We start from the raw sequence: 25,940 nt of genomic DNA, 5'->3' as shown, positions 1-25,940 counted from the left end.
AATGACAAATGGGAAGGGTATAAGGAGAGTAAACCACAGTCCATTTCCCAAACAGATTTTATCTGACCCCTAACTTCTTGTAAGGAAAAATATTCTGACTCTAAGGATTAAAGCCTGCTACACACTTCCTAGTTTTGTGGGGTTTTTAATTTATTCTCCTTTTATTTTTCCCTCCCTCCCTCCTGCTCCCTGACTGCATTCATCATCCATTTCTCAGTGGAATCATGCCCTGACACAGGGTAAGTGTATAAGCTTGGACTTTGCAGTAGTTCAGTCTGGAGGGGCATTCTTTCTCTCCTCTACCCTTTCCACCTCCTCTCTTCAGCACATACTGTGGATTCTTTCTGCACATCCGGATGTAAATGTGGAGTCACTTTGCATATGATCCTGACAGAAAAATGCCATAAAAACTCCTCTGCCACTGAATCTGAACCTTCAAAGAGATGACAACAGAATGAATATTCTGCTTAATATTAACACACACATAAGTGTGATTCTCGGTTGCTGATTTAGTAGGGCTAGTCTTGGAAGCTACTGAAAACTGAGCATTTTATCTCATCCTATGGAAAGCCAATAGGTAAACTTACTCAGTTTTGGAAAGTATACGACAGTTCTTCAGCAGCAAGGGTGGTGTGGAGATGTATATACCACATACACAGGTTCCAGTAGATGATGTGAAGACAACTTCTCAATGCTCTTCATTGCATGAATATCCATCTTTGAGGGGTTGAAAATTTTCCCCAATATCTTGGATCCATCTTTTTCTATCCATGAGAGGGTGCTCCCACAATAGCAGCACTTTAATTAGGTTCTTCAGTTTTGCAGCAAGAAAAGGAAATAATGTGAAAGCCATTTCAAATGCTTGATGCTTTTTGATGTTCTTTTAGCAGCAGTTGAAGCTGAAGAATAGGGGAAAAAAAGTATAATGACCAACATCTTGCCTCTGATATACATATAAATGCAATTGACATTCACAGTAATACCCTGTACAGATAGATTTACTTTAGTTGCATAAGTGAAACGCATTAGGTGGAACTGGGAGCTGCAGCAAGTTAAAAGGTTGAGATGTATGCAGGGTTATAAGTTGTGGCGCTGTTGGACGTGATTTAAAAACAGTACAAAAGTGTCCAGAATGGAGAGATTTAATTGATTACTGTTCTAATACTTCAGCTAGTTCAATATGCAGATGGCACTCACTAAATAATACAATTCAGCCTTTTCTGAGTAAAGTCCAGTGATAAGCATGACTAAAATTTTCAGTGGGATCCAGAATTTAATGGGAGATGAAGATGTAACCATTCTCCAGACCCTTTGAAAATCTCAGTCTTGATACTTACTGCTTGTTGATCACCAACTGCAACACAAAAGGCAGACCATTTAATTATTTGGTTAAATTAAGTATTTTTAAATAAGTATTTTTAAGGAAAAAAAAAGAAAAATAAGACCAAAAAACATGAGAAAGAAATAAAGTTTCTAGTAAGGAGGTTTTATCACCACACTCTACACCAATCTTCAATGGCTGCTGATCATGACTTATTTCTAAAAATGGGACAAATAAAAAGAGTCTATAAAAGGAGACTGCCCCTGAAAGCATGCCTCACATGTGTACTTCTGCACTTGGGATGCCTGAGACATCACGAGACCAAGGAGCTGTGGCTCTCTCATATGGAGTGCTCACTTCCCTGGAAACAATAGCCTTGCTCCTGACCACAGGAAAAGTTCAGGCAATGCAGATTTCTGGATATGACCTTTTTTGCAGCAGCAACTAGGATAACCTCTCTAGAAGCATGTCAGAGGTGAGAAGGGAGGGAGTCTTCCCGTCTGATTAACATCCAACTTCAATACAGAGCCCAGACAGTCATACCAATGCTCAAACACCTGAAGCACCCTTTGGAAAAGGAGAATGAACCCAGTTCCTTATGGCACTGCACTGCTGGTGGTACATGTCTTTAACTGGGTACATCTGAACCTCCATCTGGAGGGAAATGGATCTATATTACTCAAGAAATAAATTTCAAGGCCAATTCAATGCTGAGCTTCCAATGTTTTGGTGTTACAGTTCAATAAAACCACTTTGCGTTACATTCATTTCTGTATAAAATAAAGTGAATGTCACACTTTTTTGTCATATCATTTTTATTTAACAGGGTTTTTTTTCTTTAGCCATTAGTTAAAAAAGTTATAACAAGGCAAATCATTTATCAAAATGAAAAATGCTTTACTCCTTGAGCATGGAAAGGGAGTCTAAATAGAATGTCCCTGCTCTTAAATTAATGGAACCATCTTACATTTAATATTTTCTCTTAAGTAGTTATGTAAGCACTCCAAGATCATTAATGAAGAAATACAGAATCACAATTTACAGCTGAAGGGCAAAACTGCTAAAAAAGCATTTCAAAACCTTGTCATCGAGTGATATAGTCTAGGCAAATGAATGTAAGGATCATTGATCTCCAATATCATAATTAAATGTACATAACACATGACAAGGAGAAAGGACAACAAAGTTCACTGAAACTTGACTTCAAGATGAAGATGCAGAACTAATCAAACAGATGTACTAGGGGAGGGTCAGATTTATAAACAATGAGCACTTTAATTTTGACAAAAAGAAATTTAAAATTTTTTTGTCACTGTTACAGTTTTCACTCAGAGTAATGGTTAATAGTTATTAATAATAAAGACAATTAATATGTATGCAACATCCCCTGAGGTACCCTTCATGAATTCTGGTGAACTGATGAAGGTGGTTCTGGTTCTGATGAGCTGGTGTTGAGATATTTTACATTTCTCTCCCTGCATTTCAATTGTCCTTTGCAAACACAGCTCACTCTGCCATCTAGAAACTAACAAACATTCCTAGCTTTCTTCCTAAATAGTCCATCAGAAAAGGTTAACCCAGACTTTATTAAGTAATGCAGTAACTGATTTTTAATGTACAAAATGTTTACTGCAACAAAAGAAAATACAAAGAGATCCCATGGAATACATCCCAGAGTGCTAATGGAACTAGCAGAAATAGTGTTGGAGTCACTGGCTATTATTTTTCAGAACCAGTGGAGAAAAGCCAAGCTCCCAGAGCTGGAAATCTACAAACCATATTACCTATTTTGAAGAGAAAAACAAAAGCCAGACAACCTACTAGAGGAGTTACAGAAGAGAGATTTCAAATTTGAATTGCCATTTCAGTTAGCAAAGCAGTCAGTTTGCAACCTGCTACAAAGGCATGTTGAAACATGGAGATAAACAACAGAAATAAGAATTGGCAAAGACAAAACGTCTATGATATAAATATTATTGAACATGGGTCTCCTTTTCTGTGCTATTGGTATCACTCAACAGTTTTAGACACTTTCACAAGTAGCAGCAGGTACAATATTCACTTTTACTGAGTTTCAGGAGCAACAATTTTCCAGTCTAATTCTTCATTTCTCCCCACCACTTGCACAGGAAACCTATATATATTTTGTCAATGTCCCTTTATACCCTTCAAATATTTTCATTAAATGCCCTTGCATTTGTCCAGGTTAAATTGCATGCTGAGTACACAAAAAGATTCACAATATATCATAGAAGATGGACTGTAGATCCATCACACTCAGATGTGGAATGTGGAAAATGGCATATTTCCATGTATGGATTAGGTCTTCAACAGTAACAAAAAAACTGTTTAAGAACCGATTGTGACACCTTGATTTGTCATGTTTTAGTAAGGTCTTATCCTTAACAGTTGTAAAAAGTTTGTCCTGTTGAAAGTCCAACAATAAAAATAGATTATTTCATCCCACAGGACATGGGAACTAGAAATCAGAAAACACAGAAATACTTAGAACAGAGGGATTTATTGGGAAACACACACAAAAATTCTTGCTTGTTCAATTTAGTCATAAAGTACATGGATAAATAACGAGTTTGTCTCTTCCAGAATACATCACAAAGTTCCAGAAAATACACACACACACACACACACACACATATTTAAAAAGCCAAAAGTTAAACTCCCTTAATTTTTAAATTCCCTTCTTTAGGTGAACATACGTGGAATTTTATCATCTATCATACAAACTATTTTAGTTTTTCTTCTTCAGTACTGATGGCCCACTTCTTTCTGGCATAGCATGTATTTCTGTATTTGCCATGCTGAAGTTCTGTATGTAGGTACTCAGTCTGGACTGGGGACTGTGGTCCTAACTCATGCCAGGATCACATATATGGTGGAAAACCTCATATGGGGACTACCTTTTTCAGACTGATGGAAGGAAAAAAAAAATTACTCTTCTTCAAAGCAAGTGAGGCAGATAATTCCAGTCATGAGCAATAACATAAACCAGAAAGAACACAGAAACCTATTAAGGACATTAAAAAGTACAAATTTAACCTGGGAGAATTATGCTGCTGCTAACTCAACATCTTTCACCCCACTCCACAAGCAGTGAGTGAGTGTTCTCTTTGCAAGAACTAGAGCATTTACTCTGTAATTCTATAAAATATAAATGTTTTCTACTACTGGAATCAGGTCTATATCACCTGACTATAAAAGTCACCGCAGAATGTTTTATTCACATTGCTTCTTACTGCTATTCAGAAATATTTTAATTACTGTAACTGTTTTTGAAGACTTTCGTTCTGTTAGCTATCCTGTATTCAATGAGAATGTCTGAAGTAGTGCAGAATATGTATGCTTAATAATTATGATAATAAATAAAATGTTTGATATAATAAAAAATAGTCAGCTAGAATGATTAGAGCTGATCAGAAAGACCAGCAGTAAAAAAAACACAAGAATGCATGCTTTATTGGCTTATCATTAGTTCTGCATCTGTTTTGAAAACTACAGTCTTCTACTGGAAGAAAAAGTATCCATTATTGCTTTCCCTTTAAAATTATATAATTATTCTTATCCTAGATTTAATTTTTTTTTTAATGTTATACTCTTGCTATTAGAAAGCCCAGGTTTTCTTCTGAATATTTTTTCTGAACTCTGATACCAAGATATTGCCCTCTTTCCCCAATACTTGCAATTATTCTATGTGCTACTTGCTTCAGAGGCAGGAAAGCAACCCACATCTGACACCTCACACCACATACCACTTTACATTTAATTTGCAAATAGAAGAAAAAATAATGAATCAGAAAAATATATTAAAAAGAAATGTACACAGGAATGTAAGAGTTATCCAAGCTAATTTGAAAAATATGCAAGAAAAACAAGTGCAGGTTAGGCTGAAATCTCAAAAGTGATATTTCTTAAAGGTCTACCCTGGGATTTTATTTTGCCCTCCTCTGTTTCTTACCCTCAGTTTTTCAAGTCAAAATGTAAGTAATCTTAGAACCAAACAGATTCTTCAGCTAATTTAAAATTACTTTTAAATGTTTATCTATGGGGCAAAACCAGGACCTTTCAAAGATTTTGTTTCAAAATGGAGCAGCACAAGAGAACTACTAGCCCTTCCTCATCCACTGGGCAGAGAAGCAGGAGAAATAACATTAAAATTCCTCTGAATCCCACATATTGGTATTTACAAATACATTCAGAGGATGACGGACTCCCAAAAAAAAAAAAAAAATAAAAAAACCAAACTAAAAATTCTTTACAGCATTGAAAGAGAAATCTAACGAATTCCACAGAATTTTCCAACTTCAGACCAGAACTCCATCTATGAAGAGACATCAAGAATATAGTTAAGAGAGGAAAGGCAGGGAATGTACATTTCACATTAAAAAGGTAAATTTTTTTTTCTTACAGAAGTTAATCTTTAAATCTTGAGCCATGATTAAAGTTTGGATTACGTGTGCAAAGCAATGTGCAACTAAAATACATTTTCATATTTCATACAATGAGATAGTTGGAACAGATATACAATACTCCTCTAAATGGATTGCGCTCCTGAAACTCTGGTAGAATAAACTTTACATTTATTTTCATCAACATGGCAGACTTGTCTCATTAACGAGATTCATATTTGTTTTCCAGAAGATTTCAATTGTAAGTATTTGGTAGCCAACTCTGAAAAAAGAAAAAGGGTATTAATCACTCCCCTAATATAGACATATGAGAGCCTGGGGAGCAATAAAGCTTGTATTCCCTCTGGTTTAGAGAAACTCTATTAATAACAGGTGGCAGAGCTGTAAGTTAGATGTATGTATTTTCCCAAACAACTGTCAACCAAAACTTTGTAGAATCCTACATGTAGAGCTGTGTTCTCTTGTCGATATTCAGGTTCCAAGTCAGGCACTGCTCAAGCATCAGAACTCCTTTTGCATGTGCGTTATGATACAGTCCTTAATTTCACAGTCCTGTCTCCTTCACTGCACCAAACTGATGGTGTTCACCTCATGGGCAGTGATTCAGGATATTACCATACAGTACTCATGCTCTGAGCAGAAGACAGAATTAGCAATTTCCTACTTCTTCATGGGACTCATCATGAGAGTAAGAGACATTCAGAGACATTAAAAAATTTACCTTTGTGACAGCCTCTGGGAAGAATAGGTTTTATTACTGCCATTTTACTGCTTAGGAGTTAAGGCACTGAGGATCAGATTTTTCACAGTTAAATAAGTACTCAAAAATGCATGAAGGAGCCTAATAGTTTTCCCAAAAGTGTTAAAACACTTCACTTAACAGCACAAGGGTGCTTTTGTAATTTCTTCCATGAGACTATGCCCATCACTAGCCATGCAAATAAGTACATTTTAAAGTCTGACCAAAAAAAGATTAAGGATGAGGGCATCAATGTATTGTGGGTCCCAGCTCTCTGACATCTCGGATCTCATCTTCAGTGTGTTTGGAATTCTACTAATATTTTGTATGCCTGAAACACAAGCTTCAAGCTGCAGCAGAAATCTAAATATCAGTTGTAGCTCTGAATCCTCAGCATTTCTGCATATCAGTCAACATGATCCCAAGTCAGGCATCCAAAAATACTGAATACCTCTGCAAACACTTTTACATAAATGAACTCTCAGCAAAAAGAAACTCTGCGGAGCTGCTGTGGGCAATTTTTGAATACTCTGAGTAACCATTCTCTCCCTGCAATTCTCATCATCATTTGCTGCATACCTTCCAGCTTCTGCAGCAAAATGGAGGAGACCTGGCTGCAATCTCTTTCACTTCAAACTCTAATTCTCTTGGACTGGATGGGGCAGCAATTTCTCACAGCTACACGATTGTGCAACTGAAGACCATTACTCTAGGCATATACATAGAGGCCAATTTGCATTTGTAGTGCAGCTGATGTGCAAAATACAGATCACTTGCCTTTGCAACTCCAACAGGGTCCTTGTAATGCTTTGCAGACATTTTGTTGGAGGGGTTTTTGTGACATTTCAAATATTAGAAAGAACATGCTAACAAAAGTTCCCTCAGGATTTAATGCACTTTCACTCTGGAGCTTTTAACAGGCAGCAAGCCATTGCTGCCCCACATACATGTAGGTGCCTTTGATCAAAATTTCCAAGATAAGAAGGCAGAATTCAGGGTCTTAATTTTCTGGTATGTGTGCTCAAATCCAGCTTCACGATTCCACAGTCCTCAGAAGAAAACTGTCACTTCAAGGCACTTAAATTCATCTATAAACACCAAGTAAATTCTGTACTATAGTTGAACAGATAGCCTTTTCTTAAAATAACCAACTTCATTTTTTACCACTTTATTTTCCTTGACATATACGAGTTATCCTAAAATAAAGTTGTATTTATCGTAGTGATATCAAGTCAATAGATCTAGCTCTGCACATGGAATCCAATCCAAAATCCAAGACCTCCAGCAGTTTCTTAATTTATTTTTGTCTCCTCTTGTATAAATGAGCTGAAATAGACCATCATGTAAACTCTTATATTACACTACAGATGTGCTGGCTTTTTACAATTACATAAGTGGTAATTATGAAGTCTTATTTCCCCTAGCTGTTGCAACTATTGCATCAAACTAAGATTTATCATATAATAAGACCTCAAAACTTGAAGGACATATGAGGACAATTTTGTTCCTCTAAAAGTAATTGCTTATCACATCAATTGCACTGGCATAGAAGTATAGAAGAAATAATAAATGAGGAGTCAAAATTGAAAGCAGTAGAGACTCCTGAATGATCTAATAAATTTGCAGTGCAGTGGAAGGATACTTCAGTTGTTGGCTAACACAGAAACAGAGAGTTATCATAAGCGTATCTCCGTCAACACTGAAATATGTGTAAGGACAATAAAACTATATATATATTCTTTTGTTCAACATCTTTGATGGAGAACTATCATTTAGAAATAATACATAATAGCTCTATAATGTATAATATGTAATTATGTAAATAATTAGTATAATCTTGAGATGAGATGAGGGCTATTAGTGGCAGTGGATACTTTGAACCTTGCACATTTAGTCAAAAAGACCAATGACATCCAATCAAAGTTCCTTAAAATGAATTGCAACAAACAATGGCAGCACAGCTGCTATTAGAATTATAATTGAGTTTAGGAGGGAAACAGCAGCTGAATGCAAGGCAGATAATTAAGGAGCAAGCTTTTGTTAACACTATCAGTAAGGTCATGATTCTGCAGATTGTGAACTTATTATGGCTGAACAAACTGGTCTATTTTTACAAGAGAGGTATATTTCAGCTTTTTAAGTCAATAAAGAGTATTCTGGCTACTAGAAAACTGATGACTTATTTATTTAAAGCTATCCATTTAGAGAATGATAAGCATTTACGGAATCTAATATTGCCATGGAAACATTATTCTTAAACACCGAGGATTATGGGAACAATTGGTTATACAATTGGATGGGTAAATAGCAAGCCTCTGAGTATGACAAAGACTGTAGCTACAGAATTACATTAAGTAATTTCTCTTTTTCAGACTAATATACATTTCATATCAACCCAGCTCTGAAAGAGAAGAAGTTTACCTTCCATGGGTAAACAGTGAAAAGAAAATCTTTACGGTGAGCAGAAAAAAAATATACTGGGTTCTCTTGGGTTCCTAACATCTAACCCGAGTGTTAGGGAACTACCAAACCCAAGACTGGGGATTAGAAAAGTGATCTAGAATTTGTGTTTCCTATTGTATGTTGATTAATGTTGGAACAAAGGTAGAAAAGGCCGACAAGAATCTTGAAAGGATCCAAAGTCACTCTGAGCTTGCCGCTTGGCGCCACGATCAGCTGAAGCAAGATGCTTGACCACTCATAACCATGAGTCAGGGTTCAAGAAATGGAAAGAAGGACATTAAAATCTCAGCAACAATATTACATGCTGCAAGAAATATGCTCTTATAATATCATTTTTTCATAATAAGCCTTACTCTTTAAGCAAACTGAAGTGTCTGAAGTTCTACCAAAGATGTTTTCATCACCATTGTACTTGTTACCCCTGTAACATGCAGCACAGACTCGGGATCTTTGGTTTAAGACAATCCTGCTGACAACCAGAGGTCATTTCACCAGCAAATCTAAATTTGTTAGGCACAAATGAGTAATCCTACTTTGGAATTTCATTGACCTCAATGTGTAAATAAAGCAAGCAGAATGTGTCTGACTGGCAGCAAGCCATTACCATGCTGTGTGCAATAAAAACTCTAATATGTCAAAGGGATTTTAAAAATACACCTTGATATTCCAACCTGCTGAAAATTCTATTTTTGACCCTGCAAGCTCCTGATGCAACAAAAATATATAACAAAAACTTTTTACAAATATTTCGACATGGCTTAACACTTGCACTATAGTAAAGTCATTTGCAGGTTTTGTGTTCCTGGTTCTGAACTTTCTGAGCTCTCATTTCACCTGTCTATGGAGAAGGTAAGCAAAAGCTTATGTAGATTTTAAACTATTTTTATCTCTTAGTTTGTTTATCTAAATGTTTCTTTAGGAAATCCATTCCCAGCATCAATATGGAAAAGCTTAATTTGGTCATTATTCCATTGTATGGAATTCAAATGTGCTTCAGTAAGATGTAAGAATGGGAGCATTTCTGCCCAGTTCCTTTTAGGGGAATCTGGAAAATAACAGGTACCAGCCAGGAATACAAACACACCCATCTGCTCATATGCACAGCATGTTGTGAGCTCTACTTACAGATTAGATGTCAGCAGAGATCTGAAGCACCTTTCAGATTTAATAAAAATTACAGTTGATAACTTACTAAAACTTTACTATCTTCCCATTTGCAGTGAGAGTAAAGGCGTGGATGTTTATCTAGAAACATAAGAGACAGAGCCAAATCAAGGTGAAACAAACTTGCAAGTTTTCTATAAAGCAGGTAATAATGGTGACCAGCCAAGCCAACATCTCTCAAGAGCAGAATCTGAGTACATTCCAACTTTTACTCTATCTGCAAAGGAAATTTCAAAGGAATATTTGACTATTATCCCTTATGCCCTACATGTTCATAGTAGATTTGGTATCCTGCAGATAAAAAAAACCTGATTTAAACTGGCCAACAAAAAGTTTCAATATTACTATGGATAAGGACCATCTTCCTGAAAGGGTTCTAAAACCCAAATGAACTTGGAGTCCTGGCATTTTCTGTAATAGGTAAATTCTGGAATACTCCTGAAATGGATAGTTATACTGATTTTTCTTTTAAAAACTGCTATATATTACAGATGAAAGGACTCCTGAATTTGAAATTTTAGGAACTCCCTATCTAGGAAGTATAAGGAGTTGTAAAAATAACTAATGGGCTAACATTTATTTTCTGAACAGTTAAGAGAGTCAGTGTGATTGAGATGTGAATGAGGTAATGACACATAAAATATGAAGTTAATATTTTCAAAAGGCCATTAATAAATATATTTTTAGTACCTTCTTTCTGGAAAATCTGTGAGTTTTCCTCAACATGATCAGATTTCATTAAGGCAACAGCATTGTGGACCTGTCCCTGTAAAGCAAGGCCTGTTTTCCTAATCAACTTCTTTAATAATGATTTCACAGTTTGCCACTTCAAGGACTTGGAGCCCAACAGAAAATCAACATTATCTCCTTTTGGCAAGAATTTTTTCTGCTAATTTAAAATTAAAGACTGTTGCTATGATTGTATATGTTGTTACAATCACCAGGGAAGACAGTGATGCAGAACAGAGAGCAATCTGGAGCTGCACCATTTTCCAACCTCATTAGACATCACTCTAATGCAAGGATTCTATATTTGGACATTTAAACACACAAAGACCTCTAAGAGAAATATGCTGCTCACTAACAAATGAAATCATCAACTTTTGAACATCTTTAGAATTTCTTTTCTCTCCAACTGGATATGTTTTTTTCAGTACTTCAGTTATAATAATGATTTCAAATATTTTGCACAAGTTTCACTGTTGGGGTGTCTACCAGAAGCAATAAACTGCCCAAACCAAACCCTCCTCATTCCTGTCACCATTTCCTGATATCTCATCTCCAAAATTCTCCCACTGAAATACCTTCTACTTTTTATATGATAGCCTGATTTAAAGTGCAAATGTTTCCTGTTTACACTGAGTACAGTTATGATAACGGAAATTCAGCATTTCAATAAGAAAGTGAGTTTCAAAAGAATAAACAGGAGCACTTTTTCCCCTATGCAAAAGAGAAAAATAATCAGCCTTTCTAACTAAATAAGCTTGTAAAACTTAATCTGATATAGTGGAAGCACGTACAGTAGCTAATGAAGGCAAAAATGTCTGGAAACAGAACCAGTGTATTGGTAGGTTCTACCTGACAGCTCAGTGCTGTCCTCAGCTGGCCTGGTGTCCCATCGAAGGGTAGGTGAGTGTCACATGTGACACTTTTTCTTGTCAAGAACTTAGGTTAAGGTCTCTCATTCTTGAAGGGTCTTTAATTCAACAGAAAAGAGTCAGAGTAGTGGAAAATTCTAGTGATTTAGTTCTCTTCCTGTTTTTTGTTTTCCACCTTGATTGAAAGGTCTGTCATATTGTGAGTAATTTAGATCTGGAGGATACCATGTTCTTTCTTGCACAGCTGCAATGGATGTCCTGATGGACATGCATTATCTATTGGCTCCCCAACAGCAGCATTTCACCTGAACACATATCAATGAGAAAAGAATTTGGGCTTCATGATTTTCATCACCATGAACACATGATTTCCAATAATGCAGGAGGAATAAAACTGATTTCCTGATTTCCTCTGCTGTTGAGGGAATAAAAATAGATCTTTCTGGTCAGCAGCAAAGCTTTGCTGCAAAATACCTGACACATGACTAAATGTGGACACCTTCCTAATGCAATGTGACAGAATGATTTCTCAGCTGAAACCCGCTTACTCCTCCCTTTACTCCTGAACAGCAGTTAACACTATTGAACTGAACAACAGGTCATATCTGCAATTTTCTTTTTATTGATGAAAGCTTTCTCTCCATAGTGATGTAATTGCTACTCCACAGAGCGGTTAGGAGCAAAGTGAGGAACTGGACCATCCCTGAGCATTGTACCACACTGCCACCAAGCCCTCCATGGATGCAGAGGGCTGCAAAGCACAAGGAGAACAACTTTTGTGGGGGAGGCTTGCAGAACACAACTCAGACCGACGGGAGTGATGAGATACAGTACAGTGCAGTACTATTTGTCATTTATAGATCACTTTATTATTTTAAAACACCTTATGGATGTTAATCAAGTAACCTCTTTAGTATCCCATGAGGTGGGATCACACCCACTGTTAGCAAATTGTGCTGGGTTATGTGATCTATAGATCCATATATAATACACGATTTAATAAGATTTACTAAAGACCTTGAATTTTATTCAGACTTTCATTCTACTTTCAGCTGTATGGAACTGAAGCCCAGAAACTCAAATATATTTAGGTATGCAATTTCCACTGAAAGCAGTGCAGGTGAGGTAGATAACCTTTGAGAATCTGAAGTCAAATATTTTCATGACATGCATTAGAGGACAGGACAAGCATTTTGTTTCCCCTTTTCTTTCTCTCAGTATTTTTTTCCCAATGGGAAAATTATGTGGCAGCTTTCAAAATTATTTTTCATTTATTTATTTTATTTCTGCTGTGCTTCACATGTTTGATATTGAGACAAGGTTAATGACATGCAGCTTGCATTTGGAATTGAAAGTGGAGATGTTTTAAGGTTGTTCCTAGATCCTGTGGGTATATGGTAGATATTGCCAGAATATACAAGAGATTAAATGATGCTTATCAAAAATCAATGTATACTAATTTTTTCCTATCTGTGAAAATTTGCTGGGTTCACAATACAGTGGAGGTAATTCCTGCATTCCATACATACTACCTACCCAAATTCAAGGTCAAATCCTAAATTACTTCTTGAGGCAAAACTCTCTGGTAGTTGATTAATGTTTTGGCTGTGGTAGCACGTTAGGTTTCACCTTCTGCAATGATTATATATGAGGTGTCACTGAAGTCTGGTATGGAATCAAGGATGCTTGATTGATTCTTTTAATGGCTTTAAGTTGTTTCCAGTTAAAAATACTTCTGAAAACTGTAGCTGTAATTAAAGGCAGGACAATAGTTCCCTCTCTCCATAGAGAAGCATAAGATGAATAGCGTTGGTGAAAAGAGACTTCAAATGCATTTGTCACATTTTGTGGGAGATTTGTAAACTTAATATGTGCTAAAAAGAGATATGAGAAAAAAAAAACAAAACAAGTTAACACAGTTAAACATCTGATTAGGCCACAGGGAAACCACAGTCAGAATCTGCTTCTATTGATGATTTCTTGTGTGACTTGGTAAATCCCTGATTTTCCCACTCCTCCATGTTCCAGTAGAAAAACAGGCATAAACCTTCATCCTTCTTCAAGGAACTATTGCTGAATCCAGCAGTGTTTAAGAGGCTTTCAGAAACTATGAGTATGTAGAGGAGGGCAAATAAGGTTTTCCTTGACATTTTCTCCCCTCTCATGACTGAGAGCCGGGCTACATCACCCAGGAAATTTATGTATGCCTGGAGGCTCTCCAAAGGCTTGATTTACACTGTGAGTGTGGCTGAGCACAGTGCATATCTCAGATATGAAGCATATTGACCAAGGAAGTCATTGCAATTGAAGAAAGAATTAACTGCTCTGTTGGAGGGCTCCATAAACTCGTTATTACTGTTGCTCCACAGAGCCCCGACTGTCCAGCACAATCTCCTTCTGCCTGTGCAGTCTTCTGGGATCTCGAGAGCTCTTCTACTGAACAATGAATCTTTCTGGGGTTGGGGTTTTCTGAGTTTTTTGGGTTTCTTTTCCTATGTAATAGTGCACTTAAAGTAACATGTTATGCATTTATTTACTGTGGTGGGTTAATCTCATCTGGTCTGGTATAGAAACCCAATCGTGAGTGCTACAGTATATAAGCTAATTGCCAGGATAAAACCAAATGAATAATTACTTAACTTCAGAATGAGGCCCAGGGGAATTTTTCTTTAATAAAGGTTTAATTCACCAGTGATAATGAATGCAATCTCACATACTACTGAACAACACCATTAGCATAATGGCTAAGATACAAAAACTATAATTAGAACAAAACAGAAATGTTAATTACAGCCATGAAGGTACCCAAGAAAAGGGGAGTTTTCCTTTACCTGTCAAATGGGTTCCTGCCTGTGTAGCTTTAGTAATCCCTGCAAATGGGTCATCAAATCTGTTCGAGTGACTGACAGGCAGAAATTAAAAACTGAGGCTTGCTTTTCCTTTTGATTCCAGAGGGGACTGTGATTCACACAAGAGACTTAAACAGTTAGGAGTGCAGGTGAGGGCAGTAAAGACTGCACCTCTAATCACAAAGCTTAAAAGTTAAGCTCCCATGTATCCGAATCCCACCCTTCAATTCCTTTTCACACGAAGGCAGCCCCATCGTGTCGGCTTTGGAATATGAGATCTCCTCCAAGTTTATTTGCTACCCCCAGGCGTACTTGCTGTGCACAGCACCGTGTTGCTGGACAAGGAAACGTGGGAGCCTCTTGGCTAGGAGCTGCTGGGAAGTTTACTGATAACAAGCAGCTTCATTTCCGGCACTAACAACAATAATAACCAAAGCTCTTTGTACATAAAAATTTTCACAAACTCTTACATCTTGATTAAATGAAACCTGGGATGAAACCTGAGATGTCCTTATGGAAGAGCACTCTTTTGTGCTTTTTCTGGTGTGCATTTTCTCTAATCTCATGATACTCAAATATTAAATTTTCAGACTCAAGAACTCAAAAGTTATAAAATATGAGAATGAACACTGCATTTTTCCCTCTTGCAACACTCGGTACATAAGATGAACACCAACTGAATGGCGAGATATTCAGTTTTTCTTTTTATCTTCATCATTCTGTGTTTCATTCCAGACCTTATTTAGCACACATCATCAAAGCCCTGCACTGAATACAAAATTACCAATTTCTCCATAGGCTTTTTTGTGGTTTTCTCAGCTTTTTTTTTGGTGGTGCTCTCAGCTCTCACTATAATTAATCTATCCTTCCAACACCTCTAAGAATTCATATAATTGAAGCACAGAGAGATGAAGGCCACTTTGCTAAATATTCCGTAATTTGGGTGCCTGCTTTGATATAAATAAGTCGTAATTCATGAAGCAGTGCACACATTTAAAATACAGCCCCTATTCACTTGTACTTTACACATGAGCTTTTAGCATGTCCATAAACAGGAAATATCTGTAAAAAAACCAGTGAAAGCTCTTGTTGAAGAAATCTGCAGATGATCTCATTAAGAACACTGTGGTGAAGGCAGGAGAGGAGCTCAGTCCCTGCACAATGGCAATTGGCCACTTGAACTGAGACAGCCCCTCTGCCTGAACAGCTCTGACTCTTGCATGCTAGTCTGCAACAAATGAAGAAGTAAACGAAATGAGTGGGAAGAAAAAAAAGAAAAATAATAAAAACCTGAGAAATCAGAGAAATATATGTTACTGTGTTTTCTAATTTCCTTGCAAGTTGGAGAACCTGGAGGCAGATGTTGGTGAAAACTACTCTTCTACTGTTCACCTAACACCATTGCCATTAAAGCTAATGAATGTTGACTTCAGCATCTATTGCTGAACTCGATCACAGTCCAGGCAGGGAATAAACCTGCCCTGTGGTGGATGCAGCCACTGGCTGACAGGGAGCTGAGAGTAGCTACAAACAGGTCACTTTCACCGATGTCCAGGGGAGATGTTAGTAAAAGTGCTCCCTGTTCTGGAACAGGAAAGTGATCAAAGCCCTGATCACTTAGCATTGGCTAAACCACCTCAGAGGGAGGAGGCTCAAGGTCCAGCTGTTTGGATAGATCTCTCACCACCTGGCTATACAGGATATGATACCCTTCCTGTTTAAGCTGGACAACCTCAGCAAAATGTATTCAAGTTTCATTAGATGAACCTGTGGAAAAAAACAAAATCCAGCACCATTATATAATTTTTAATGCAGTAAACAGGATGCTCGTGTGAGTGTTGAGGGACAAGAATCCTGTTCATGTACCTTAAGTGGTGGCTATTAGCATGAAATGCATAATAACAATGGTTACAGTATGGACCAGAAACCTCCTTCTTACATCTCTTCTTCCTAGTCCCTTTCTGGAAAAACCATGTTCCAGGCAAAAGAAAAACTCAAAAACCCAAAAAGCAACCAATCAACCAACCAACCAAAACCAAAACCAAACAAAAAAGCACATACAAAAAGAAAAAAAAAAAACACACAACCAAAACAAAGTATATTAAATTAATAAAAGGAAAAACTTATTGTCCGTGAAGGCAGTCCAGGAGAGGAAGAGTCTGCCAGGGAAGGTTGTGGATCTCCCATCCCTGCAGGTTTTCAGGATCATACTGAATTAAATGCAGACCAACCTGATGTGACCTTGCAGTTCAGCCTTTATTCAGTGGTAGGTGGGACCAGAGACATCCGGGGGTTCCTTCCAGCCTCAATTATTCTCTCTCACAAGAGAAGTGCTTTCACAGGGAAAGTGGTTGGTGGTCTTCCTCCTGAGTTACTCTGTGGAAAAATTAACAGTTGAAACCGTGCCTTAATGAGGACCTCAGAATTACCTGCAGCAGAGTCGGAATGCTCACCAGACAGAGTCCTTCACTCTTACCCATCTGTCTCGTTGTTTCACAATGTTTAGAAAAGCTGTTTACAGGCAATTTCCATGCACAGTTTTCATAATGGATTTTTATTCTTTTCTTTTGTCTCAGTAATTCTGTTTCTGAAGGCCTGTTAGCCTTAATAGACAATGAGAATATTTCTGTTTAAGCTGATTTTTACATTCCAGAAAATACCAGTTTTTAATTTTGGACAGAAATTACCTATTAGCCTAAACTGTGCACTCCATCCTGTGCAAGTTTAACAGGTTTCAATTCACTCTTTTTAAATAATGATGCACAAAGCTAAACAGTCTTCTCATATAAATTTGTCTTTCATGCAATGTAAGGTTTTCTGGAAAAAAAAGTGCTGTAAAACTAACAAAAAAGAACAAAGGAACAGCTGTAAGTCAAGAGTTCTTATGCCAACACACTGTTCAGCTGGGTTCCACATTCATTTCCATCCCCCACATCGTGCTGATTACAAACTTAGATGCAGTTCTAATGTTTTCATTTAATTCATTTTTTCCATATTTTAAATTCATTGTCTTTAGCAAGCATTCAGTTTGAAACATGCAATATCAAAAGAAACCCCCACAGATGCAGGGAATTTGAATAATCAGGTCCACATGATCCCTGAACCTCAATCCGCTGAAGTCTCCCTGGGACCATTTTAAATGTGCAAAGGAAACAAATGTCCAAATTACTCTAAGCAATTGTGAGGTAAGAGATTAAGTAAGGCAGATCATTAAAATATTGATATTTTATTACAGTAATGCCTTCAGTCCCCCACAGAGATACTGGCTCTATTGTGCCAGGCATTGTACAGGTACACAGGATGGTGTTCTGCCCAGGGGGATTTACAGTCCAAACCCTGATTTCCCATCAACATCCATCTTGTAATATCAGGACAGGATTAGCCAAAAATGACTGTTGGGAACAAACAAAAATATGAAACAGCTATTCAGGTTGCCCAGTAAGACTGTGGCAGAGCTGGGCACAGTTCCCAAGGCTCTTCAGCTCTGTTTTTGTGCCCTGCTTCCCAGACCTGACTGTCAGCTAATCCATCTGTGTGTTCTTCTGCCATCCAGGGCAGCCTAGTGCTGGCTGGCTGCAACACATTTTCCAGCTTTGTAGGTGCTACAGTCTTCCTCAGACTATTGCCATGTGTCACCATTACTCATGTTGCTGGATTCTCTACAATGCCTCTTCATTTTAGGATGTGTTTTTACTTTCCCTTTTTTTTTTTTTTTTCGCAAAAGTTCTCAGATTCACAGTTTGACCTACCATTAACTAGCAGAGTCCTCTAAGGCACAACTATATCCCAAAGACAAGGAACAAATAGGGATATGCAGAATGACCAGTGTAGTACACAATCTTAATAAATTCATCTTCCATGCTCACATTGCACAATCCATTTGATGTATTGTTGAAATATAGCCAATGACTGAATATAGCCCAAAGAGCTGAAAGATAGCTTTCTCCTAAAAACTGGCATAGTCTGAAAAATAATCAAAATTAGGCATAAAGAAAAACTTGTGATGTACTTGAAACCTCGACTTCTATCCTTTGGCATGTTGTAGGTCATGCATGGTGATGTACTGTTGAAGATACAGCAGTGGAAAAACATGCTTTACACACCTGGCTGACTACTAGGAAACAGAATATTCAAGTAGTTTCTCTTGACAGCTTTATCAATGGGCCTGAAAGCACTCACAGTTTCATATCTTTCAGGAATGTACAGTCAAATCTGATTATTTTTTGCAACAGCAGTTTTTATGTTATCTATTTACCTTGTAACTGAAAATTCTGCTTACTGAGATGGGTGCAAAAGGGAAAGACTTTGCTACATGATAACAAATAAGATCTTGATTACTCCAAGGAATGAAGTCTTTTAGAGCAAGGGCTGCTTTATTGAGGTGAAGAAATTTTATGCAACCCAATCCTTTGCTATCAGCTCAAGGCTTTTCAAATGAAAACACCAAGTAGGGGTTTATTCAAACCAAATTTGAAAATAAGTTATCTGCATAATGCACAAGTCCTTCTCCACATCCATATCAGAGGCAAAAAAATAGCAGAGATACTGAAAAATTCCTGCTGATACACCATGTTCCTTATTTGTCAGGGAGTTTCTTTAGATATGGCTAAACCACTACTTTTTATTTGGCATATTGTTGCAATATATCCAATGACTGAATATAGCTCACACCCAGTTTGCCTGTAATGCAGCTAATAACTCTCTCTTTTCTGCAGGGTAAGTAAGAACCGAAATAGCTAATTTCCTTACCTTCTATCTGGAAACCAGGATGTATCTATTGGTTTCTAACTATGCCGGGCCATTGTCATTTTTATTTACTCAATATGCCAAAAAATTCCATTACACAATATATTTTGTTACAACTTCTTAGGCTTTTACAGCACTTTTGTGGGGGAATTCAGGAGGCAGAGTTAGGTTGGCAAGGATGTTTGGATCTGAATTATTTCATAAAAGCAAGAATAGAAAACCATGGTTCCTCTCTTATCTCTATATTTATTTTATTATACAAGACATTCTCCTTGACTCTATAGTAGGCTTTTTTAAAAATCTGCCATGTTCCAAGCCATGGGTTTAAAAGCCTAAATTTAGGCTCTCAAATCCGAAATGCATTTGCCTGCAGGGTGCCAAAGCTCAAATTCACCTTTCATATCAGGGAATGCAGTTCCTCTGGCTTCACTTTTACCATCAATGAATTAGTTTATTCAGTCTTGAGGATGTACTCTACCGCCTGTCAACACCATTTTTTGGTTGTGATGTTTTTATAATGAAGCTTTGCCACCTTCCACTCATTTCCAAGCAAGCCCGACCTTCTCTTAGAACAAGCAAAAGCTTTACAATTAGCTGGTGTTGGTTTGTTCCTTTTCAGCAATGTATCTTGCATCTACACTGATTGCTGGGCTTTGGAAAGAGACTGAACATGTATTTATTGACTAATCAAAAATACAGTAAAAGTAGAAAGACACAGCAATATTTAAAATCTAGCTGATTACCCTTTGGTGGCAGATGACTAACAGCTTACCTCAGCAAAGCAAAAATTGCTGCCAAAGGTTTCTTCATAGAAATAATCCTTATTTATTATCCAAGTTCACAGCTGTATACACTGCAGGCAGTAACTAAAAACACTTAAAAAGCACGATGCTAAAAAAACAAACCCCAAGCTTACGTGACCATGATGCTTATTAAAGGTCCAATTCTTCCTCATTAAAACCAACAGGAGGGGCCCTGCCAATGATTTTAGTGGTAAAGGAAGTCATCTCAGGGAAAATACTCAGACAAAGTCATAAAGCTGCATTCTGCTCATTAGCAGTAAATGTGTGATTCTCTCTGGCATGAACAAGGAAAGTGCTAAACAGCTCCAAGAGTTCTCAGATTACTCAATAATCTCCTTTTTGAAATAAAAATACAACAATAAAAGCAATTTTCTGCCCCCTGTATACACATTCAGCCCCAGCTGTCCGAACCCTAGTATCTTTTTCAGAAAAAGGTGATTATACACAGCTGTTGTAATAGTTCTTTTGGGGATAAGTCAGCACACTTTACATGGAACATTATTTTTATAAAACTTATTAAAATCTCACCTATTATTACTAATCGCTATTCACTTTGGTAAAATGTATGGAATAAGACCAGATGAAAAGAGTAATGTTTACTAAGCAATTCAACCACTTAATATTGTTTGCTTGGAGGGAAGAATACAAAGAAATAATTTACTATTCCTCTCCTGTCATGCACTCCATCTTTTCCTCACAGTTTTATTTGTCCTTCCTGAGCTGTACTCTGCAACACTTTCATACAGCTAGCAGGAGCCAAATATGAAACTGAGCACAGCTAAGTGACAAAATACCAGCCATTGATTTGAAACAGACTGAAATTAGGTGGAATTAAAAAGATTCTTCCCCTTTCTTCTTGTATCACTGTTGCAGGAAATAATTGCCTTTAGACAAAAAGATCTGATCCCACTTTTCCTGATACATGGTTGGTGAAGGATGCTGTAAAGGACACCTGTGGCAGCTGTGTGGTTAAGCAGCTGGACTTCAGCGTTGCTCTGAAGTGTGAAAGATGGGAGCAGTAATGAATAATGTCCCCTGCACCCTGCACAGAGCCTGGGGCCCTGTCAGGGCTGGAAAGAGGACTCTGACACTGAAGATCCACCTGCCATAGCCAGCAAGACAGAGAAGAACAAAAAGATTGGGAGCCTGGATGAGCAAACAAGCCTCTGACATGAACAAAGGAACAGAAAACTTGGGAGACTCAGTACGGAAAAAAAAAAAATTAGAATAAGGAAAACGTGTGGCACATCTTTGTCAGTCCTTTGAGGTTAAAGCTGGTGAAAGCCTAAGAGCTTCTGTGCCATAAGGTCTCCCAAAAAGAGAGCCATCTGAGGGTGTAGCTGATGACTCAGTCTGCTCAGAGAGCCCACAGAGACCTCTGAATGAATTAGTAGGCTGACATATATCATGCAGCATTACCAGCTCAGCTTCCAGAAACATGATGAGATTCGTGTTAAGTCTGGACTAATTAGCCATGTCTCCAAGCAGGGCTAATTAGTCCAGGTCCCACATATGTGCTGACATGGTGGTATTGTCCTGGCTGAGGAGCTAACCCTGCAGTGCTACAGACTAAATCCTACCATGCAACAAGAGCAGCCCCTAAAGTAAAAAACACAGGACATTCAAAATTTTACAAGTCCAAACTGCTGCTCTAACCCATACTGATATAAAACAGCAATCAATGCTGGTTATGAATGAGAGGTGCCCTGTGTTTACCCACCCTACATCAGCCCAATTCCCCATCAGAGACTTCATATATAACCATTGCTGGGATCAGGTCCCTACCTTCTGGCATCTTGGCAAAGAATTTACTGGGATTCCTGAGGCAGTGGGAAATCTGAGCAGCCAGGAATCCCTCAATCCAGTTCTATTTCCTACAAATTTTCTAGTTCAGGTCTTCTTTTACTACACTTTTTTTTTGTTCTCCTCAATATGTTTATAATGGTCAAAACGTCATTCAGTCCCACAACTCACCATGTTGCAGTAGCAGCTGGAAAATGCTGTCCAGATATTTATGGACAGCAACATTTTCAGACCGTGTGTTTATGCCTCTGATCAACCACAAACTTCCTTATTTTCTTGCTTGGGAAGTCACTGATGAACCCTAACAAGGGTTGGCAGTTGCCTATATGACACCAGTATTCTTGGAAAATGTGGATATGCCAGGAATCTTTAACCACTCCAATTCATCCCTTAGTTAACGCAGTTGCAGTCTTGTTTTTGTATACATGGGGTAGTGATTTCTGGTGTGTAAGTAATTCTTCATCTAGAATATATGAGTCATTTTTTTATTCAGTTTTACTGTGCATAAATCACAGAATTACTGAATGGTTTGGGTTAGAAGGGACCTTTAAGATTATCTCATTCCAATCCCCATGCCATGGGCAGGGACACCTCCCACTACACCAGGCTGCTTAAAGCCCTGTCCAGCCTGGCCTTGAACACTTCCAGGGATGGGGCATCCACAACTCTGGACAACCTGTGCCAGTGCCTCACCACCCAGCCAGCAAATAATTTCTCCCTAATATCCAAGCTAAACCTAATCTCTCTCAATTTGAAACCATTCCTTCTTGTCCTGTCACTTCTTGCCCTTGCAAACACACTCCCCATCTTTCTTATAGGCTCCCTTCAGGTACTGGGAGGTTGATATGCAAGAGTCAGCTCAGGTAAAGAACACTTTTTTATGTTGCAGGTTGCATATAGAAAAAAAAGAAAATAAATTCCTGAAGGGGAAAGCCTATTGTTGAAACAATTCTGAAACTGATTTTTTCCCAGCAGAATTCTGGAGTAATTCTGGAGTACAAAGCATCTACATTATAACTATGCTGCTTAGCAGGCATTTCAAATATATATGTTTTCTTTAAAGGTAAGTATAAACAAAAGGACTCTGTGAGAGTAAATTCATATTTGCCTATTCTCTCATTATAAATTATGTGATCTTTCCAAATAGAAGCACTAGAATAATTAAACTAATTTTCCAAAATTATTCTAGTATATTCAATTACAGATTTTAATTATTTTGGAGAAATAATTCACAGTGTTAATGAAAGAGACAGTAGTTAGAATCATGGCAGAGTATGGGTTTCATGTCTCTGCATTCCATAAGCCTTATTAGAAATGTAAATCAAATATTTGATGAATACTAAGAGTCTATTGGGACATTAAAATGAATATTACCTTTGTGACTCTGAGAATCAGGTTGAAGTATAACAGAAGTCAGTTAAGGTAAGTGGATTTCGATGCCAAAGGGAACATTAGCTGTTTTATAGAGGCCTCTAGAGTATTACCCAGTATTAAATGTGAAAAAATAGATGTTTAAATAACACTCAGGTTGTGACACAAACCAACAAAAGACACCAGAATTTCAAAGTTTCAGCTGCTATTTCATATATATTGACCTCATCTCCCATGTAAAATTAACTGAGGACAACAGGGTGATGGGGAACATAGGGGAGTTGACTCTGAGTTTCCCAAGTTATTCCCTAATCATCCACTATCAGTTAATGAGAACTTTGACATGGCTTTTGAAGACAGGAAAGTCCAATGCTGGCCCTGGCATAGATCTTAAAATATGATATTTTATTTAATGTGCAGTAAAACCATCCAAATCTCACCATATTCTACAAAGGGCATTTTGCTAGGCTGAAAGATTGAACAGCTTTGAGCAATTAAGCCACTTCTACATATTTATAGTTAATATAATGTATAGTATTTTGAAAATGGAGCAAGCTGAAATGTATTCTTTCTAGGAAATATCAAGCTTTGGAGAAGGGGTAAATGGGAAACAAAGATGAGCTGCCTCTCCTAAGCCAACAGACAAAGGCTCTGTCAGGGAAACACCTAATACACATTTTATTCCAGCCCAGTTTATCCACAAAGCACCTTGTTCCATTACTTTTTGTGAACTTTTAAGCAGTTATCTATCTCAACTTCCCATTTGAAGGGAGGGAGGAGCTACACCAGCTAGGAGAAAAGAATAAAAATTCTGTGTACTTGCTCTACTACATCATGTCTGGTATTCTTGGAGTGAAGAAATAACTGTGTGCTTCCAAATTTGAATAGGCTATAGTGAAGTCTGAAGAGAAATTGTAAATAAATACATGTTTCTATTTGACAGAACCAAGGTTATGAAGAGTGATCCCCTAAACTTCGAGAAATTTCTACACTTGAAACTGTCAGAAGATAAGTTCTATGCCAAATTTTTCACTATTTGAATGAAATTTCCTGCAGGTGATAGTGCCTGGGAAGTTTTAATTATGTGTGGGCTGAACTTGAAGGAATAAAAAAATTTCATATTCATATTCTAAATTGAACTTTTGTACATCCTGTACCACAAAATCTATTTACTTACTAGGACTCATATTCAGACAATTTTGGGTAGTTATCTCCATTTTCTATTCCATTTTGCCCTTTCTCTGTCATTTCTATAATTATATCTATGGCCAGTACATTTCATGATCTATTACGTTAAGGTATCACTGACAATATACTTAAAAACAGGAAATGTAGATGTAGATTTCCTTTGCATGATGTATTGCTCAAAATACTCCATATTCAAGGGAAAGGGAGAACCAGTGTAATAGCACTTTATTTTTTTTTAATTTTTTTTTTCCCCCAGTGCTTTTACAGAAGTTCTGGAAAAAGCAGTGCTAAATCCATCAATAAAACAGAATATTGCCAAAATACTTTCTCATTAGAGATTGCCAGTTTTCTCTTTGACCTAGCAATATGGATGAAAATGATGAAAGTTCATAAGATACAAGAATTTTCCAGGGACTTTACTGCACTTTTTCTACAGAATCTGATAGAGTGGAGCATAAGTGAAAATGTGTAATGCACATGGTCCCTTCTTTTTTTTTTTCTGGATACAGATATTAGTAAAACATTTCATTTCAAATTATTAGACCCTTTCTGTTACATTCTAATAGCCTTCCACAGCAGGAAAAATCAAATAGCAAAAGCGTATTTAGTAACTGTATTCATTCTGTAAGCTTAAAATTTCCAACCTAATTTTACCGAGTTTGAACTGTGAACTGTTTCAAAACAGGGATATAAGTGACTTAAGTCATTATTTAATTACTTTCACACAAACGTTTAACTTGGTGTGACAGCATTATGCTGAAACTTAAATGAAAGTTGCTCTCGTGTCTCTAATCCTATCACTAAGACAATTATTTGGAGTGATGAGCTTAATTCACATCAGTTTTTCTATTGAAGTCACTGGCCTCTAGTTTAAACACTATAAGCAAGGTCCTGTCTGCATATTTAGAAGACAATAACATTTCAAGGAAATAGCTATTTGGGACTTAATCATTTAGTCTGGAATGTTTTTTAACAAAAGAGCTATGGCCATTATTGCCTTGTTCTTGGATAAAAAAACTAGGATAACTAGGATATAAGAAATAGCATTTTCTCTTTTTTTTAACAAGAAATATTTCTTGATATAGAAATGCAGAAACCCATCATCTTGTACAGCTTTTTAAGTGATACAAATATATAAACTCCGGTTTCTAGACTACAGTGTTGGTGACTTTCTTTAAGAGGGTGCAGGCTATTGATGGGTATTCTACAGTATTTGGTCATCTACCACACAGAGATTTATTAGATGCTGTCTTGTGCTACAGCAGAGAGACATCTTGGATTTTATCCTCCACATGTTCTAGAGAGTTTGTTTCAAGAAGTTGGATGGTTATCATAAAGGCATCCAATGCTCGGGGTGCAGTTTCAAATAGATTCAAAAGAAATTACCACAGATGCACAACTTTCAGCACACTTAAAGAAATTAGAATAATAATCCATGACCCAGAGGAGAAAACTCCAGCAATGATGGTCA

The 25,940-nt window shown here is 37.2% G+C and overlaps 1 pseudogene; it reads right to left on the bottom strand.

Annotated features, from left to right (window-relative positions):
• Positions 1-688: 688 nt before the first annotated feature.
• The window catches only part of LOC131579195 (uncharacterized), an 83,210-nt pseudogene continuing 57,958 nt past the window's right edge, over positions 689-25,940 (bottom strand).

The sequence above is a fragment of the Poecile atricapillus genome, chromosome 4, assembly GCF_030490865.1.
Source record: "Poecile atricapillus isolate bPoeAtr1 chromosome 4, bPoeAtr1.hap1, whole genome shotgun sequence".
Lineage (NCBI taxonomy): Eukaryota > Metazoa > Chordata > Aves > Passeriformes > Paridae > Poecile > Poecile atricapillus.
Note: the sequence above shows the minus strand (reverse complement) of the source record. Positions and strands in the feature narration are given on the sequence as shown.